Source organism: Chiloscyllium punctatum, unplaced genomic scaffold, assembly GCF_047496795.1.
Source record: "Chiloscyllium punctatum isolate Juve2018m unplaced genomic scaffold, sChiPun1.3 scaffold_958, whole genome shotgun sequence".
In the NCBI taxonomy this organism is placed as follows: domain Eukaryota; kingdom Metazoa; phylum Chordata; class Chondrichthyes; order Orectolobiformes; family Hemiscylliidae; genus Chiloscyllium; species Chiloscyllium punctatum.
This window is the reverse complement of record NW_027310692.1, coordinates 22501-27212: the sequence shown is the minus strand read 5'-3', so window position 1 is coordinate 27212 and position 4712 is coordinate 22501. Positions and strand designations below refer to the sequence as shown.

Below are 4712 nucleotides of genomic sequence, written 5' to 3'. Positions count from 1 at the left end.
CCTCTCTCTCCTTCTCTCTCTGTCTCTCTCTCTCTCTCTCTCTCTGACACTTTCTGTCTCTCTCTCTCTGTCTCTCTCTCTCTGTCTCTCTCTCTCTTTCTCGCACCCTCCCTCTCTCACACCCTCCCTCTCTCGCACCCGCCCTCTCTATCTCTCTCTCTCTCTCACACACACCCTCCCTCTCTCTCTCGCCTCACTCCCTCTCTCTCTCGCACCGTCCCTCTCTCTTGCCCCCACCATCCCACCTCTCTCGCCCACTTCCCTCTATCTCGCCCCCTCCATCTCTATCTCTCTCTCGCCCCCTCCATCTCTCTCTCTCACCCCCTCTATCTCTCTCTGTCTCGCCCCCTCCATCTCTCTCTCTCTCTCTCACCCCCTCCATCTCTCTCTCTCTCTCTCGCCCCATCCATCTCTCTCTCTCTCTCGCCCCCTCCATCTCTCTCTCTCTCTCGCCCCCTCACTCTCTCTCTTTCTCTCGCCCCCTCTATCTCTCTCTCTCTCTCGCCCCCTCCTCTCTCTCTCGCTCGCCCCCTCCATCTCTCTCTCTCGCCCCCTCCATCTCTCTCCCTCTCTCGCCCCCTCCCTCTCTCCCTCGCCCCCTCCCACTCTCCCTCGCCCCCTCCCTCTCTCTCACCCCTCACTCTCTCTCTTCCCTTCCCTTCTCTCTTGCTCCCTCCCTCTTTCTCTCACCGCCTTCCTCTTTCTCTCGCCTCATCCCTCGCTCTCTCGCCACCTCCCTCTCTCTTTTGCCCCTCTCTCTCGATCTCTCTCTCGCCCCACCTCCCCTCATCTCTCTCTCGTCTCCCGCTCACTCTCTCTCTCGGCCCCTTTCTCTTTCTCTCAACACCTCTCTCTCTCTCTCTCTGTCTCTCTGTCTCTCTCTCTCTCTCTCTGTCTCTCTCACTCTCTCTGTCTCTCTGTCTCTCTCTCTCTCTCTCGCACCCGCCATCTCTCTCTCTCTCTCTGTCTCTGTCTGTCTCTGTTTGTTTCTGTCTGTCTCTGTCTGTCTTTCTCTCTCTGTCTCTCTCTCTCTCTGTCTCTCTCTCTCTCTCTTTCTCGCACCCTCCCTCTCTCGCACACTCCCTCTCTCGCACCCGCCCTCTCTATCTCTCTCTCTCTCACACACCCTCCCTCTCTCTCTCGCCTCACTCCCTCTCTCTCTCACACCGTCCCTCTCTCTTGCCCCCACCATCCCCCTCTCTCGCCCACTTCCGTCTCTCTCGCCCCCTCCATCTCTCTCTCTCTCGCCCCCTCCCTTTCTCTATCGCCCCCTCCCTCCCTCTCTCTCTCTCGCCCCCTCCCTCTCGCTCTCTCACCCCCTTCCTCTCGCTCTCTCGCTCCCTTTCTCTCGCTCTCTTGCCCCCTCCCTCTTTCTCTCGCCTCATCACTCTCTCTCTGGCCTCACTCCCTCTCTCTCTCTCACCCTCCCCCTGTCTCTCTCGCACCCTCCCTCTCTCTCTCTCGCAACCTCCCCCTCTCTCTCTCACCCCTCCCTCTCTCTCTCGCCCCTCCCTCTCTCGCTCTCTCTCGCACCCTCCCTCTCTCCCACACACCCTCCCTCTCTCTCTCACCTCACTCCCTCTCTCTCTCGCACCATCCCTCTCTCTTGCCCCCACCATCCCCCCTCTCTCACCCACTTCCCTCTCTCTCGCCCTCTCCATCTCTCTCTCTCTCTCTCTCTCCCCCTCCATCTCTCTCTCTTTCGCCCCCTCCATCTCTCTCTCTCACCCCCTCCCTCTCGCCCCCTCCATCTCGCTCTCTCACCCCCGCACTCTCTCTCTCTTGCCCCCTCCCTCCTTCTCTCGCCTCATCCCTCTCTCTCTGACCTCAATCCCTCTCTCTCTCTCGCACCCTCCCCCTCTCTCTCTCTCACCCCCTCTCTCTGTCTCACCCCATCCCTCTCTCTCTCGCCCATCCCTCTCTTTCTCTCGCCCCCTCCCTCTCCCTCTCTCGCCCCCTCCATCTCTCTCTCACCCCCTCCATCTGTCTCTCTCGACCCCTCCATCTCTCTCTCTCTCTCTCGCCCCCTCCATCTCTCTCTCTCTCAACCCCTCCCTTCTCTCTCTCTCGCCCCTCTCCCACTCTCTCTCTCGCCCCCTTTCTCTTTCTCTCATCCCCTCCCTCTCTCTCTCATCCCCTCCCTCTCTCTCTCTCTCGCCCCCTGCCTCTCTCTCTCGCACCCTCCCTCTCTCACTCGCTCACCCTCCCTCTCTCTCTCACCCGCTTCCTCTCGCTCTCTCGCCCCCTCCCTCTCTCCCTCGCCCCCTCCCTCTCTCTCACCCCTCACTCTCTCTCTCCCCTTCCTTCTCTCTCTTGCTCCCTCCCTCTTTCTCTCACCGCCTCCCTCTTTCTCTCGCCTCATCCCTCGCTCTCTCGCCCCCTCCCTCTCTCTTTTGCCCCTCTCTCTCTATCGCTCCTCCTCCCCTCATCTCTCTCTCGTCCCCCACTCACTCTCTCTCTCGGCTCCTTTCTCTTTCTCTCAACACCTCTCTCTCCGTCTCTCTCTGTCTCTGTCTCTCTCTCTGTCTCTCTCTCTCTCTCTCTGACTCTCTCTGTCTCTCTTTCTCTCTCTCTCTCTCTCTCTGTCTCTCGCTCTCTGTCTCTCTCTCTCTCTTTCTCGCACCCTCCCTCTCTCGCACCCTCCCTCTCTCGCACCCGCCCTCTCTATCTCTCTCTCTCTCACACACACACCCTCCCTCTCTCTCTCGCCTCACTCCCTCTCTCTCTCGCACCGTCCCTCATTCTTGCCCCCACCATCCCCCCTCTCTCGCCCACTTCCCTCTCTCTCGCCCCCTCCATCTCTATCTCTCTCACCCCCTCTCTCTGTCTCACCCCATCCCTCTCTCTCTCGCCCATCCCTCTCTTTCTCTCGCCCCCTCCCTCTCCCTCTCTCGCCCCCTCCATCTCTCTCTCACCCCCTCCATCTGTCTCTCTCGACCCCTCCATCTCTCTCTCTCTCTCTCGCCCCCTCCATCTCTCTCTCTCTCAACCCCTCCCTTCTCTCTCTCTCGCCCCTCTCCCACTCTCTCTCTCGCCCCCTTTCTCTTTCTCTCATCCCCTCCCTCTCTCTCTCATCCCCTCCCTCTCTCTCTCTCTCGCCCCCTGCCTCTCTCTCTCGCACCCTCCCTCTCTCACTCGCTCACCCTCCCTCTCTCTCTCACCCGCTTCCTCTCGCTCTCTCGCCCCCTCCCTCTCTCCCTCGCCCCCTCCCTCTCTCTCACCCCTCACTCTCTCTCTCCCCTTCCTTCTCTCTCTTGCTCCCTCCCTCTTTCTCTCACCGCCTCCCTCTTTCTCTCGCCTCATCCCTCGCTCTCTCGCCCCCTCCCTCTCTCTTTTGCCCCTCTCTCTCTATCGCTCCTCCTCCCCTCATCTCTCTCTCGTCCCCCACTCACTCTCTCTCTCGGCTCCTTTCTCTTTCTCTCAACACCTCTCTCTCCGTCTCTCTCTGTCTCTGTCTCTCTCTCTGTCTCTCTCTCTCTCTCTCTGACTCTCTCTGTCTCTCTTTCTCTCTCTCTCTCTCTCTCTGTCTCTCGCTCTCTGTCTCTCTCTCTCTCTTTCTCGCACCCTCCCTCTCTCGCACCCTCCCTCTCTCGCACCCGCCCTCTCTATCTCTCTCTCTCTCACACACACACCCTCCCTCTCTCTCTCGCCTCACTCCCTCTCTCTCTCGCACCGTCCCTCATTCTTGCCCCCACCATCCCCCCTCTCTCGCCCACTTCCCTCTCTCTCGCCCCCTCCATCTCTATCTCTCTCTCACCCCCCCATCTCTCTCTCTCTCACCCCCTCCATCTCTCTCTTTCTCTCTCACCCCTCCATCTCTCTCTCTCTCTCGCCGCATCCATCTCTCTCTCTCTCACCCCCTCCATCTCTCTCTCTCTCTCTCGCCCCCTCCCTCTCTCTCTCTCTGTCTCTCGCACCCTCCCTCTCTCACACCCTCCCTCTCTCTCTCTCTCACACACCCTCCCTCTCTCTCGCTCACTCCCTCTCTCTCTCGTACCGTCCCTCTCCTTTGCCTTCACCATCCCCCCTCTCTCGCCCACTTCCCTCTCTCTCGCCCCCTCCATCTCTCTCTCTCTCGCACCCTCCATCTCTCTCTCTCTCTCTCTCGCCGCCTCCATCTCTCTCTCTCTCTCGCCCCCTCCATCTCTCTCTTTCTCTCTCGCCCCCTCCATCTCTCTCGCCCCATCCAACTCTCTCTCTCGCCCCCTCCATCTCTCTCTATCTCTTGCCCCCTCTATCTCTCTCTCTCTCTCGCACCCTCCATCTCTCTCTCTCTCTCTCACCCCCTCCATCTCTCTCTTTCTCTCTCGCCCCCTCCATCTCTCTCGCCCCATCCAACTCTCTCTCTCGCCCCCTCCATCTCTCTCTATCTCTTGCCCCCTCCATCTCTCTCTGTCTCGCCCCCTCCATCGCTCTCTCTCTCTCTCTCTCTCTCACCCCCTCCATCTCTCTCTCTCTCTCGCCCCCTCCATCTATCTCTCTCTCTCTCTCGCACCCTCCATCTCTCTCTCTCTCTCTCTCTCTCTCACCCCCTCCATCTCTCTCTCTCTCGCCCCCTCCATCTCTCTCTCTCTCTCGCCCCCTCCATCTCTCTCTCTCTCTCTCGCCCCCTCCATGTCTCTCTCTCTCTCTCTCTCTCTCTCGCCCCCTCCATCTCTCTCTCTCTCTGTCTGTCTCTGTTGTCTCTCTCTCTCTCTGTCTCTCGCACCCTC

At 59.7% G+C, this 4712-nt stretch overlaps 1 pseudogene; it reads right to left on the bottom strand.

Moving 5' to 3' along the window:
* Positions 1–3392: 3392 nt before the first annotated feature.
* Positions 3393–4712, bottom strand: part of LOC140474359 (uncharacterized) — a 15932-nt pseudogene continuing 14612 nt past the window's right edge.